Raw genomic sequence first — 14871 nt, 5'->3', positions numbered from 1 at the left:
TCTTTCTTTATTTCCTTTTCTTTCTTTCTTTCTTTTTTTTTTTCAGACAGGGTCTGGCTCTGTTGCCCAGACTGGAGTGCACTGGCATGATCTCAGCTCACTGCAACCTCCACCTGCTGGGCTCAAGCCATCCTCCCACGTCAGTCTTTCAAGTAGCTGGGACTACAGGCACACCACACCCAGCTAATTTTTGTATTTATTGTAGAGACAGTTTCGCCATGTTGTCCAGGCTGTTCTTGAACTCCTGAGCTCAAGCGATCCACCCACCTCAACTCCCCAAAGTGCTGGGATTATAGCCATGAGCCACCATGCCTGACCAGGACACACATTTTTCAAACTGAAGTCTGGCTCTTCCTTCTTCCACGTGCCATCGCCATATGGATTGGCTTCCTGGCTAAACCCTCCTCATCTTTCAGCCCACGTGTCCCCTCCCCCAGGAAGCCTTCCTGGACACCTCCCCACTCCTAGCTGTGTCTGGTGTTTCCTCTGGACGCCCCTGACTTCCTCTGTTAGAGTGGACTGTGAATGGTGACTTGTCTATCTCCCCATCCTAGACAGGGAGCTCCCTGCGGGCAGGGAGCAGGTGCATGGAAGATTGATAACACATCTTTATTGAACCAGAAAACAATGAAGGAAAGGTTGACGCTGCTTCCCCTACTTCACCAGGCTGTGCAACCCGAGAGGAGGGTGCTGGAATAGTAACAGTAATAATAATAATAATAATCACTATGTGCTGGACTCTAAGGCAAAGATGAACAAATGTTTTCTGTAAAAAGCCAGACAGAAAGGCTGGGTGCAGTGGCTCACACCTTTAATCCCAGTACTTTGGGAGGCTGAGGTGGGTGGATCACCTGAGGTCAAGAATTCGAGATCAGCCTGGCCAACATGGTGAAACTCTACTAAAAACACAAAAACTAGCTGTGCGTGGTGGCACACGCCTGTAGTCCCAGCTACTCTGGAGGCTGAGGCAGGAGAATCGCTTGAATCCGGGAGACAGAGGTTGCAGTGAGCCAAGATAAAGCCACTGCACTCCAGCCTGGACAACAGAGCAAGACTCCATCTCAAAAACAAATAAAAAGCCACATAGTACATATTTTTGGTTTTTCAGGCCATACAGTTTTTGTCACAACTACTCAGTTCTAGCATTTTAGAGCAAAACCAGCTGCAGACATTATGTAAATGAATTATGTCATGGCTGTGTTTCAGTAAAACTTTATTTACAAAAGCTGCAGCAGCTGTTGAGGATGATGGGTGGCCCTGCCTCTGACCCTTGGGTAGCTAGCACTGCTTGCTACCTGCTCTAAGGACTTAAAATTGTCATTTCATTCTCCAACACCATATGAGACAAGTACTATTATTATCCCCCATTTTGCAGATAAGGAAACCGAGGCTCATGCCAGGCATGGCGACTCATGCCTGTAATTCCAGCACTTTGAGAGGCTGAGGTGGGCGGATCACTGGAGCCCCGGAGTTCCAGACCAGCCTGGGTCTCCTAATGAGAGCTGGTCCCTACAAAAAATACAAAAATTACCCAGGTGTGGTGGCGTGCACCTGTAGTCCCAGCTACTGCGGGAGGCTGAGGTGGGAGGATCACTGGAGACTTCCCGGCAAGTCGAGGCTGCAGTGAGCTGAGACTGCACCACTGCACTCCAGCCTGGCTGACAGAGTGAGACCCTGTCTCAAAAGAAAGAAAGGAAGGAAGAAAAGAAGGAAAAGAAAAAGGAAAGGAAGAAAAGAAGGAAACCGAGGCTCAGAGAGGACAGAAATGAGTCCTCCGAGGTCACACAGGTAGGAAGTGCCAGAGCTGGAAGTGGACCTGGGTGCGTGGACTTCAAAGCCTGGCCTCAGGACTAGGCTGCGCTTGCTCCCGGAGCTCTGCTGAGGACACGCCCCGCTCCCAGGAGCCAGACCTCCTCCAGGAGGGAAGAGGCCCCAGGATGGAAATAGGATTGGGAGGGGGACCTGCCAAGCTAGAAAGGTAGCCCTGGATGGTGGCCGAGAAAAATCAAGCCCAACCTCTATTGGCTTCAGGGTGTTGCAGCCCCAGCCCCTGTGGGCCCCTTGGGGCCGGCGGACAGTGACGGTTCCCAGGCAGCTCAGCTGCGCCCCCTCCCGGCTGGGCCTAGTGGGGCTGATCCATGACGTTGACCTGGAGTCCAGCCAAGCTGTGTTTCTTGTGGTAAAAGAGACAGATCTCCCCCTCGCTGATTGGGGATGGGATGGCCAGGCTGAGACCCAGAATCTCAGGAGCCTTCAGCGGACAGTTTCTGACAGGTCCAGTTTGTCACCTGCGACTAAGGGTGACATTCCTGATATTTAAGCACTCGCACAGCAGCAAGTGGAGGCTGGGTGCTGGAGCAGGGTCTTGAAGACCCTGTCCCCTCCCACCATATGTCACCACGCCTGCTGGGGCTGGCATTAACCCTTTAGCTACCGGATTGTGGGCAGGTCTAGGAGGTCCCTGGGGAGGCATCGGGAAGAGAGGAGGGACGCTCGGGGGGCTTAGGGCAGCCCTGGGTAACCAGCACTCTGCAGGCATGAGAGACAGGGCAGAGACCCTGCTGGGCCCCAGGGCAGAGCAGGGAGGCACAGAGTCATGCAGTTCCCAAACCTTTGGTGGCAGACAGGACAGCCTCTTCCACTCCGTGTCCCTCGCTGCCTCTCTCTGGCCTGGCACTTAGAACTGATGCCGTTCAGACCTGGCTGGTGCATGCGGGGAGAGGATGCCAGATGCTCCCAGACACTGGGGACTGTCCTGGACCTCCGTCCCCAAGGTGTGGCTGGAGGAAGCAGAGCCCACTCCCGCTAAATCTGTCCTGCTCACTGCTGGCCGAAGCTGCCCTGCGTCTCCTCCCCACTGCCAGCCAGAGGGAACCTGCAATTTCACCTCATTTAGAGGTAAAACATCTAAATTTAACGTCATGGGCTTTCGGGACTGGGTGGCTTTTATGCCTGAGTCCCTCACTTAGGGCTCTTTTTTATCCACTCAAATGCCAGCCAGGGCTTAGTTTGCTTATAGGAGTTTCCAAAATAGCTCATTTGGTTTCGCATGAAAGGAAATGGCAAAATAGCCCAGGAAGAGGAATGTGAGTTTACACAGAAGACAGACGGGCGCCCGAGGAGGCTTCTCTGGGAACCAGTTTGCCTGTACCAGAGGGGGCCTGAGAAAGTGTGGAGTCCAAGAGTCCAACTCGTTCATTTTACCGATGGCAAGACTAAGCCCAGTATGGTCACACAACTTGCCTGGACCACCCAAAGGCAACTGGAAGAGCCAGAAGGACCCAAACTCCTCCTCCCTGCCAAAGCACGGGCCTCAGCCGGAGCCCCCCTCCAGCCTTTGCCCTGGCTGTGCCTTCTGCCTGGCACACCCCTCCCTTCCCCCAGGACTTCCATATCACTCTCTCCCAGCCTGCAGGCGTCACCACCAAGGCCACCTCCTCAGAGAGGTCCTCGCTGACCCCCTTGGCTAATGTGGCCTTGCCCCTCACCCGTATCCTTCAAAGAACTCACGGTTCTGACTGTCTCATTCATCAGTTAATCAAGTATCCTTCTCAAGAATCTTAGCTCCTGGGGGCAGGGAGTTTTTCTGTCTTTTTAAAAAAAATTTTGGGGCCAGGCACACGCCTGTAATTATGGGCTCATGCCTGTAATCCCAGCACTTTGGGAGGCTGAGGCGGGTGGAACACCTGAGGTCAGGAGTTCGAGATTAGCCTGGCCAACATGGTGAAACCCTGTCTCTACTAAAAATACAAAAATTAGCCGGGTGTGGTGGCGGGCTCCTGTAATCCCGGCTACTCAGGAGGCTGAAGCAGGATAATCGCTTGAACCCAGGAGGTAGAGGTTGCAGTGAGCTGAGATCACACCATGGCACTCCAGCCTGGGCAACAAAGTAAGATTTTGTCTCAAAAAAAAAAAAGGAGAGAAAGAAAGAAAATGTAAATATATATATAGAGATATATTTTATAGAGATGGGTCTTGCTATGTCGCCCAGGCTGGTCTCAAACTCCTGGCCTCAAGCGATCCACATGGTGTGAGCCACCATGCCCGGCCTGCTTGTTTTTAAAGAATGTATTTAAATGAAAAGAGACAAATTTAAAGGACCCTTGGTTTAAATAGAGCAGGTTGGAACCACCCTCACGGCAGCCCATGGTCCTGGCTCTGCCATCCTCCAGAACCACCTGGAGCCAGGAGGGGACACCCAAGGTGTCTCCGTGCAGAGGACAGCGGCCGGATGGACAGACAGACGATGAGTGCCCTGATTTCTGATTTAGGAGAACAAGAAGCAACTCCTTGGGAAGGCCCAGTGTCCCCTGCTGTCCACTGTCCCAGGACTGCAGGCAAAGGGACGCCTCCTGCCCGCAGACCAGTCAACAGCAGGCACGGGAGTGAGGACCGGCGTCCAGGGAGGCCGCTTCCCTCTGTCTGTCAGTCTGCAGCCCTGGGTCCCAGCCCACTCCACTGGCGTTTCCCCAGATAAAGATGACTCATGAATTTCTGTGAATTATCCAGAGGGTGTTTTAATTCAAATGGCCCCATCACTGCCCCGTCACCACTCCCACCAGCCATGTCAGGGGTCAGGCAGGGGTCACCTTGAAGACAAAGTCTCTCTTTGGGAGAGAAGCCTCTTGAGGCCACTGTGGGGGTGGCTGTGTATCGGGGCGCCAGGTGGGAAGGCAGCTGGGGCCTGCCCAGGCTGGGGAAGAGAGCACGGGGCGTAGGGGGTGAAGGAAGATAAAGATGGGGCCGTGGGAGGGTCGTGGGAGGGTTGTGGGAGGGAGTGGGGGAAGCTGGGCCTCCAAGAAGCACAGGCTGACTTGGGGATCCCATCTCAAATGCACCCCACCCTGGTCTCCAGCTGTAGGAGCAGTGATAAGGATGAGGACAGGCAGGAGGGACTGAGATAAGGTGAGAGCAATTGGGGACTGCAGACAGACCCCTGACACTGAGGGAGTGAGGTGACCTGGTCGCTGTTCCAGGCCCAGCAACTTTGTTTGACTATCAAAAACTGGAAACAGGCTGAGTGTGGTGGCTCATGCCTGTAATCCCAGCACTTTGAGAGGCCGAGGTGGATGGATAACTTGAGGTCAGGAGTTTGAGACCAGCCTGGTCAACATGTTGAAACCGGATCTCTACTAAAAACACAGAAATTAGCCAGGCGTGGTGGCGCATGCCTGTAATCTCAGCTACTCGGGAAGCTGAGACAGGAGAATTGCTTGAACCCAGGAGGCAGAGGTTGCGGTGAGCCAAGATCGTACCACTGCACTCCAGCCTGGGTGACAGAACGAGACTCCAACACACACACACAAACAAATCCTGAAAACAGCAATAATGCCAGTGGTACCCAACACGGCCACAGGACTTGTGCAGTGCCAGGCATTGCTCAAAGAATTCACTCACTGAATTCCTGGTACCCAGGAAGTCTGGCCTCGAGCCTGTGCTCTGCTCCCACTGAACAGACCCCCTCTTTCTAAATCCTGGACACTGGGCTGGACACACAGCCTGTCACTCACCCCCACAGCTCCCCTGGTGTGGGGCACTGTTACCATTGTATAGACAAGGAGACTGAGGCTCATCGAGATGGAGCCACCTGAAGTGGCAAGTTGGTAGCATTGTGCCTCCAATGACTCACCTAAAACGCCTGCATAAAAAGCCAGGTGCAGTGGCACTCACCTGTAGTCCCAGCTACCTGGGAGGCTGAGCCCAGGAATTTGAGGCCAGTTTGGGCAACACCGTGAGCCAAAAATAAATAAATACAACACAGGTAAAGTGCTTGTGTATAGGCAGTGTGGTGCAGGTGGGTGTATGCCTGACCTGGGGCCCATGAGTGATGAAGGGATATGCAGTGTGAGGCTCTCCAATCAGAAGCCCTCGCTCTGGAATTGGTTATGGGAGGGTCCCTGGACCTTGGCATGTAATGCTTTGCTGTGGAGGCTGTCCTGTGTGTTCAGCAGTGTCCCCACACCAGGAGCACAGCCCGTGACAGCCTGGCACATCTCCAGACACTGTCACACGTCCCTGGGCTAAAGGCATCTCTTTGGATCTGGGCTGGAGCATTCATTGACCCATATGGTGGCTTAGGCATAATTTTCCATGGGCAAGATGAGTTGTATTGAAGAAACTATGGTATTTGGTTGGCTACAGTATTACACAGGCACCTTTCCCTCACACGAACAGGTGTGGGACTCTGGCATAACACAGCCTGACACCTACGGAGGGGGCCTGGATCTGCAGCTCCCACAGGGCCTCTGCCACTCCAGCTGTGACACACACACATGCTGTCACCAGCCTAGGATGTGGACAAAGCCTGTAGGTCTGAGACCAAGGACATGAGCTTGGAGGAGCTGGCTGGATTCCTCAGACCTTTGGGGCCCCTTTGCCACAGCAGAGCCGAGACCTGCCTGAGACCTGCCTTCATTGCAACCCTGGCCTTGCGGCACGGCTGCACGGGAGGAGAGACCGGGGGAAGGGCTATCTCCCCTTTCCATCCGAAAATAAACAAACGAAAAATGCCTGAGTGTGATGAACACACGCACTGGTCAGGCTCAGCTCCACGTGGGGAGGGTGTAGATTCAAACCCAGGTGGGTTGAACTCTGAAGCGCACCTCGGCCAACCACTGGTCACTGGAGTGAACTGCCCCCAACCCTCTGTCATCTCAGGGACAAAACCCTGCTCCCCTCCACAGGGCTGGACGGCAGAGCAGCTTCCCTCTACAAAACAGTCAAAAAAACAAAGACAGACTTCCAGGCCTGCCGCTGCCTGGGAGAACCCTGAGGTTCCTTTTTGGAGTGACCTCTCCATAAGACGCACAGGCCATGCATGGGCCCACGAACATGTGAATTACTTCTAGGATCAGAAGACAAAAAATGATTCTTTAGGTCAAAGAAAATGTGTTATTATATAATAGTAATGTATTCATTGTTACACCAAGTTGTAATATGCACTTCTCCTTTTTTTTTTTTTTTTTTTTTGAGTCAGAGTTTTGCTCTTGTTGCCCAGGCTGGAGTGCAGTGGCGCGATCTCGGCTCACTGCAACCTCTGCCTCCTGGGTTAAAGCGATTTTCCTGCCTCAGCCTCCTGAGTAGCTGGGATTACAGGCATGCACCACCATGCTTGGCTAATTTTTTGTATTTTTAGTAGAGACGGAGTTTCTTCATGTTCGTCAGGCTGGTCTTAAACTCCTGACCTCAGGTGATCTGCCCGCCTTGGCCTCCCAAAGTGCTGGGATTACAGATATGAGCCACCGCCCCCAGCTCACTTCTCCTTTTTTTTTTTGTGAGAGACAGGGTCTCGCTCTATCATCCAGACTGGAGTGCAGTGGTGGGGTCACAGCTCACTGCAGTCTTGACCTCCTGGGCTCAAGCCATCCTGAGTAGCTGGGACTACAGGTTCGTGCCACTGCACCTGGCTAATTTGGTTTTAATTTGTTTAGAGACAGGGTCTCTCTATGTGGCCCAGGCCGGGGTGCAGTGGTGTGATCATAGCTCACTGCAGCCTCCAGCTCTGGGCTGAAGCAGTCCTCCCACCTCAGCCTCGTGAGTAGCAGGGACTACAGGCGTGAGCCACCACACCCGGCCCTATTTCTTATTGGAAGGGCCCCTGCAGGCCAAGATGCTCGGTGCCCAGGGAAGTAGGAGAGCATGACCCTGCCCTTGACCCCTCCCAGCCCTCCTGGGAATCTGTCTCCAGCCACCTCCAGGCCACAGGCTCCTTCCCCATCTCTTCCCCACCCAGGAGCTGTGGTACACAGATCAGCTTAGCGTTTCCCACGCTAAACAACTGAAACTGAGGGTTTTATCTCCCACTCTCCTTGCTCCCAGTTCAGCATGGCCACTGGCCTGGCCGAGACAGAGCCGCTGGAAATGCCCGGCCGGACCTCATGCTTGACCTTCAGCATCTTACTTAACCCTCGAAATGCAGGGCGGTGGCCTCCACTGGGTCCTGCTCAGCCACTACTCCTAGAAACGGTCTGGGGGGTGAGGGTGGGGCCCCCTGGAGAGCCCGTGGACGTGTGTTTGTGCCATCGCAGTAGTACACCCACCCCCTTCTGCTTCCGCAGAGCCTGGCCGGCTCCTCCCCATTCCAAGGAGAGGCTCCTCCTGCTCCCACTTCCCTCCTTTACATTGGGCTACTACTCTTAGGGGTGGGCCTTTGTTTACTTTGCATTTTCCTGATTCCTAATGAGACTAAGTATATTTCCTTAGGTTTACCGGCTTCCCAATCTCCTCTTCTGGGAATTACCAGTTCCTATTCCTTTGTCCAGTTATCTGCCTTCTTCTTCTTGATTCCTGGGAGCGGCTGATAAATCCCAGATGACCATCCTTTCTCAGTTTTCTCCCAGCCCCTCACCTTTTAATCTTATATTGTTCTGTGTGTGTGTGAGTGAGAGAGAGAGAGAGAAGGGGGGGGGGGGAAAGAGAGAGAGTGAGAGAGAGACACAAGCTTCAAATACTTATGTGGCCAAATCTGTCACGGGTTTTCCTTCTGTGTTTTAGAGTTTGGAAACTGCTTTCTCAGTCTCTAAGATTAAGTTGCTAATCTGTTAACCACTGGTATCTAATTCCCTGGGGGAGAAGATTGTCTTCCCAGCCAGGCTGCAAAGTCCCCCAGGGCATGGCTCCATCTCCCCCGCTGAGGAAGGCCTTGGTCAAGATATTCCATTGCTCCTCAGAAATACCCTGAATTTGTCCCCTCCTTCCCACCTCCACCCCTACTCACCAGGACTAATCCCTGCCTCCCCCTTACCCTGTGCCCCACATGAATACCACAGTGATTAAAAAAAAAAAAAAAAAATCCATCAGAGGCCAGGCTCGGTGGCTCATGCCTGTAATCCCAGCACTTTGGGAGGCCAAAGTGGGCAGATCACCTGAGGTCAGGAGTTTGAGACCAGCCTGACCAACATGGAGAAATCCCATCTCTACTAAAAATGCAAAATTAGCCAGCCGTGGTGGCACATGCCTGTAATCCCAGCTACTCAGGAGGCTGAGGCAGGAGAATCGCTTGAACCTGGGAGGCGGAAGTTGTGGTGAGCCGAGACTGTGCCATTGCACTCTAGACTGGGCAACAAGAGCGAAACTCTGTCTCAAAAAAAAAAAAAACCCAAAAAGAAAAGTAAAATGTCCATCAGATCTGGATGCAGCGGCTCAAGCCTGTAATCTCAGCATTTTTTTTTTTTTTTTTTTTTTTTTTTTTTTTTTGAGATGGAGTCTCGCTCTGTCCGCCAGGCAGAAGTGCAGTGGCCGGATCTTGGCTCACTGCAATGTTTGCCTCCAGGCTCAAGTGATTCTCTCACCTCAGCCTCCTGAGTAGCTGGGACTACAAGTGCGCACCACTACACCTGGCTAATTTTTGTATTTTTTTTTTAGTAGAGTTGGGGTTTCACCATCTTGGTTAGGCTGGTCTAAAACTCCTGACCTCAAGTGATCCTCCCGCCGTGGCCTCCCAAAGTGCGGGGATTACATCCGTGAGCCACCATGTCTGGCCAAATCCCACCACTTTGGGAGGCCGAGGTGGGAAGACCGCTTAAAGCCAGGAGTTTGAGACCAGCCTGGGCAACATAGAGAGAAGTAAAAAAAAAAATTGGGCACATGTTCTCAGGAGCCCCTGAGGCTATGTCCTGGGCCATGGTCACTCATAAGTAAAATTTTTTAATTAAAACTAAATTTTTACAAATTACCTGGGCATGGTGGTACGTGCTTGTAGTCCCAGCTACTTGGGAGGCTAAGGCAGCAGGATTTCTTGAGCCCAGGAGTTCAAGGTTGCAGTGAGCTAGGATCGTGCCACTGCACTCCAGCCTGGGCAACAGAGTGAGACCACATCTGTAAAAAAAATTTTAAAATAAACAAAAAATTTAAAAGTCCATTAGTTTGTCACTATATTGCCCAGGCTGGTTTGGAACTCCTGGCTTCATGTAATCCTCCCACTGCAGCCTCCCAAAGCGCTGGGATGACAGGCATGAGCCACTGCACCTGACCCCAACCAAAAATTCTTAAGGCACATTTTTGACACTAAAAACATAGTATTTTATAACTGCTAAAATAGATATATTAATTCTAGGCTTTTCTTGTGCACAGAAACAAATTACCACTTTAGTTGCTCAAGGAGAACATGCATACATGTTAAATGCATTAATTTGTTTAATATAAACATGTAATACTTTTTATGACCTGGATTGGTACATCTTTCTCTTCTTTTCTTCTTCTTTTTTTTTTTTTTTTTTTTGGCAAGATCTGGCCCTATCATCAGGCTGGAGTGCAGTGGTACAATCTTGGCTCATTGCTACCTCTGCCTCCTGAGCTCAAGCAATCCTCCCACCTCAGTCTCCTGAGTAGCTGAGACTACAGGCATGTGCCACCATGCCCAGCTAATTTCTGTTTTGGTTTTTTTGTTTGCTTTTTTTTTCTTTCTTCTTTTTTTTTTTTGTAGAGATGGGGTGTCACCATGTTGCCCAGACTACTGTCAAACTCCTGGGCTCAAGCGATCCTCAACCTCAACCTCCCTAAGTGTTGGGATTCCAGGTGTGAGCCACGGCACCCAGCCACCCAGCCCTTTTTTTTTTTTTTTTTTTTTTTGAGACGAAGTTTCTCTCTTGTCACCCAGGCTGGAGCGCAGGGGCGCAATATTGGCTCATTGCAACCTCCACCTCCATGGTTCAAGCAATTCCCCTGCCTCAGCCTCCCGAGTAGCTAGGATTACAAGTACACGCCACCAAGCCCAGCTAATTTTTTTGTATTTTTAGTAGAGACAGGGTTTCACCATGTTGACCAGACTGGTCTCGAACTCCTGACCTCAGGCAATCCGCCTGCCTCAGCCTGCCAAAGTGCTGGGATTACGGGCATGAGCCACCGCGCCCTGCCCCTATTTCTTATTATAAAGTAGTTTACAAAAAAAATTCCAGCAGCCAGCTCCAGAGAGGCCTTGCTCTGTGGTGTCTAAGGATGGAACCCAGGCAGGGACGGCCAAAAGCTCGCTGCCTACTGCCCAGGAAGGCAAGAGCACCGTTGTGTCCTGTACTACCCCTCAAAAAAAAAACCACAGTCAGATCATATCATAGTCAGGACAAAGCCTGTTCGTAATCCATCCCGTGTCTGTGGATCCTCCACAGGCCTGTAAGGCAGCAGCGGGAGATGCGGCCTCTCCCACTCCACCCAACACGTAGCCAGGGCGAGGTGGGGCCAGGGGAAACGCTGACATTCCAAGGCATCTGAGTGGTAAGAGGTGAGCGGGTGAGGTGAATGGGGACTACGTTAGAAGGACTCTGTAGGTGGGTGAGATGCTAGGGCCATAGCCTAAGGGCACTGGGAACCCTGTAGGCATGGGCAGTTCAAGCCCATCCCTGCTCCCTCCAGCTGCTGTCCATCCCTGCCACACCTGACCATTTGCCCAACCTAGATCCTTCCTGTCTTGCATTTCCTCAAGCATCCAGAGCCCAGGACTGCTGAGTCAGCCCTCTGGAATGCCCGCAACTCCCCACAGGCCAGCCGGCCTTGGGACTCCCGCACAGCCACGTGAGCCAGTGGAGCCGGGTCTGTTTGCTAGTGGAGGCTGTTAACAGCACGGGAAGTGGTCAAGGGTTCAACAAGAGATGAGCCATCTGGTCCTCCAGAGGTAAACAATTTACAAGAGACACATCAAGCCGGCATGCTGTTCTAGTTTTTCTTTTGACAGTGAAATATGCAGTTTCTTTTTCATCCTGGTGCCGATTGGAGAGGGAGACTGTCCCAGGCACTCTGACCCCAGCTGAAGTGCCTCCCTGGGGCAGGATCGTGTCTAGGTAGGGAGGCAGGAAAAGTCAGATTTTCTTTCACATCTTTGTTCCATTCCCAGGACTGAGCAACTTCATGTATTTATGTATTTATTTATAGACAGGGTCTCACTATGTCACCCAGGCTGGAGTGCAGTGGTGCGGTCACAGCTCACTGCAACCTCAACTTCCTGGGCTCTAGGAAGAGCCTCAGCCTCAGCCTCCTGCCTCAGCCTCCTGAGTAGCTGGGACCATAGGTGTGCACCACCATGCCAGAAGATTTTTGTATTTTTGGTTAGAGATAGGGTTTTGCTGCGATGTTGTCCAGTCTGGTCTCAAACTCCTGAGCTCAAGTGATTCACCCTCCTGGGCCTCCTGAAGTGCTGGAATTACAGGTGGGAGCCACCATGTCTGACCTGGGACTAAGTGAATCAGATGGTTAAACCTACATCCTGAGGAGAGTGGATTTCCTCCCAAAGGAACAGACTTATTTTCTAGAACCCAAAGCCTTGAATTTCAAGAACCTTCAGCTTTAAATCCATTTCCTGTTGGAAGCAGACCCCTCCTGGTCTTCCCAGGTATTGCAACCCTGCTCTACTAGCCACTATAAATGCCCACACAAAAGGAAGAGGGGCTCCATTCCTGATGCTCAGAGTGGAGTCAGTAGATTCTCAAGCATGTGAGATATGTATGTGGCCTAACAGCCTGAAATAAACAGCTTGTGCTGGGATTGTAATTCTAGAATTTCCAAAAGTGTTGCAAAACATTCCAGGCAGACACTAGAGTTTGTGTGCTACAAGTTGTTTATTAATTAATTTCTACTTTGCCAAACATTCTTACTTGGGTCTACTGGGAGATGATTTTGTTGGGAATGCATCTCCAATTTTGTAATGAAGATCACCAGGGAAAGAAGGCTTGCTTCACAGGGGCTCACATTACAGGAAATGTGGCTAGCATAGGTAGTTCCCATAAGGAAAAGGATAGTACTAAGTTTTGAGCTCATGTGAAAAAGAAAAGGGGACCGGGTGCAGTGACTCACGCCTGTAATCAACACTTTGGGAGGCTGAGGCAGGCAGATCACCTGAGGTCAGGAGTTTGAGACCAGCTTGGCCAACATGGCAAAACCCTGTCTCTACTAAAAATACAAAAATTAGCCGGGCATGGTGGTGGGCGCCTGTAATCCCAGCTACTTGGGAGGCTGAGGCAGGAGAATCACTTGAACTGGGGAGGCAGAGGTGAGATCACACCACTGTACTCCAGCCTGGGCGACAAGAGCAAAACTCCATCTCAAAAGGAAAAAAACAAAAGTGACATCTAGGGACTAGGATTTTGGGACTCTTTACAGACATGCCAATAACCTGTGAGATACACAACCACACACTGACACAGAGGTGAGCAGAGGCCATGGAGTCAACACAAGTTCAAGTCTAGCCTTTGCCTCATTCTCACTATGTGATCTTGGACAAGTCACTTATCCTCTTTGAGCCTCCAGGACCTCATCTATACATAGGAAGCCACTGCATTATCTTACAGTCACTTTCAATTGCGAGGACTTGCTCTTTTTCTCTTTATTAAAAGGAAAACACAAAATACAATGTATAGCTTATCTTACCACTTTGTGCTGCTAAGGTTAAAATCCAGGGTAGTGGCCGGGTACCGTGGCTCACACCTGTAATCCCAGCACTTTGGGAGGCTAAGGCGGGTGGATCACCTGAGGTCAGGAGTTTTAGACCAGTCTCACTAACATGGAGAAACCCCCATCTCTACTAAAAATATAAAAATTAGCTGGACGTGGTGGTGGGCATCTGTAATCCCAGCTACTCTGGAGGCTGAGGCAGGAGAATTGCCTGAACCTGGAAGGCAGAGGTTACAGTGAGCTGAGATTATGCCACTGCACTCCAGCCTGGGTGACAATAGCAAAACTCCATCTCAATAAATAAATAAATAAATAAATAAATAAATAAATAAATAATTCAGAGTACTCTATGGTTTCCTGGGGCTGTTGTAAAAAAAAAAAAAAAAAAAAAATGCTACAAACTGGGTGGCTTAAAACAAGGGAAACTTATTGTCTTCGAGTTCTGGAGGTTAGAAGTCTAAATCAAGGTGTTGGCAGGGCCATGCTCCCTCTAAAGCAGCGGTCCCCAACCTTTTTGGCACCAGGGACAAGTTTTGTGGAAGACAATTTTTCCACCGACCAGGGTGGGGGTTGGGTGGGTGGTTTTGGGGTGATTCAAGTGCATTACACTCATTGTGCCCTTTATTTCTACTACTACATTGTAATATATAATTAAATAATTATACAACTCACATTCCCTAATGTGGAATCAGTGGGAGCCTAAGCTTGTTTTCCTGCAACTAGACGTTCCCATCTGGGGGTGATGGGAGACAGTGATAGATGATCAGGCATTAGATTCTCATAAGGAGCATGCAGCCAAGATCCCTCGCATGCATAGCTCATAACAGGGTTTGTGCTCCTTTGAGAATCGAATGCCTCCACTGATCTGACAGGAGGTAATGCAAGCGATGGGGAGTGGTTCTAAATACAGATGAAGCTTCGCTCACCTGCCTGCTGCTAACCTCCTGCTCTGTGGCCCAGTTCCTAAGAGGCCATGGACGAGTACAAGTCCATGGCCCAGGGGCTGGGGACTCCTGCTCTAAAGGATCTAGGAAAGAATCCTTCCTTGCCTCTTCTGAGCTCCCCGTGATGGCCACCAATCCTTGACATTTCTGGTCTTGTAACTGCATGATGCCAGTCTCTGCTTCTGTTGTCCCATGGTACTTCCCAGTGTCTCTGTCTTCACAGGTCTTCCCTCTTCTTATAAGGATATGATGTTATTGAATCAGGGGCAGGGCACGGTGGCTCATGCCTATAATCCCAGCACTTTGGGAGGCCGAGGTGGGCAAATCACCTGAGGTTAGGAGTTGGAGACGAGCCTGGCCAACATGGCAAAACCCCGTCTCTACTAAAAATACAAAAATTAGCCAGGTGTGGTGGTGGGTGCCTGTAATCCCAGCTACTCAGGAGGCTGAAGCAGGAGAATCGCTCGAACCCAGGAGGTAGAGGTTGCAGTGGGCTGATATCATGCCACTGCACTCCAGCCTGGCTACAGAGCAAGCCGACTGAAAAAAA

The 14871-nt window shown here is 51.0% G+C and overlaps 1 protein-coding gene across 10 annotated transcripts in view; it reads right to left on the bottom strand.

The window, feature by feature from the left end:
- The window catches only part of RIPOR3 (RIPOR family member 3), a 106008-nt gene that overhangs the window by 48947 nt on the left and 42190 nt on the right, over positions 1–14871 (bottom strand). For 2 of the 10 annotated variants that reach the window (XM_071079144.1, XM_071079145.1), the window contains one exon: positions 9675–9816. The exons of 6 other annotated variants lie outside the window; for them this stretch is intronic. The gene's annotated coding sequence lies outside the window, so the exon portion shown is untranslated. Of the gene's footprint in view, positions 1–2611; positions 3860–9674; positions 9817–14871 lie in introns of those variants that run through there. 2 more of the 10 variants (XM_024789396.2, XM_071079149.1) reach the window with 2 other exon arrangements.

This window comes from Macaca nemestrina, chromosome 15 (assembly GCF_043159975.1).
Source record: "Macaca nemestrina isolate mMacNem1 chromosome 15, mMacNem.hap1, whole genome shotgun sequence".
Classification (NCBI taxonomy): Eukaryota; Metazoa; Chordata; class Mammalia; order Primates; family Cercopithecidae; genus Macaca; species Macaca nemestrina.
This window is presented reverse-complemented; position numbering and strand designations above follow the sequence as displayed.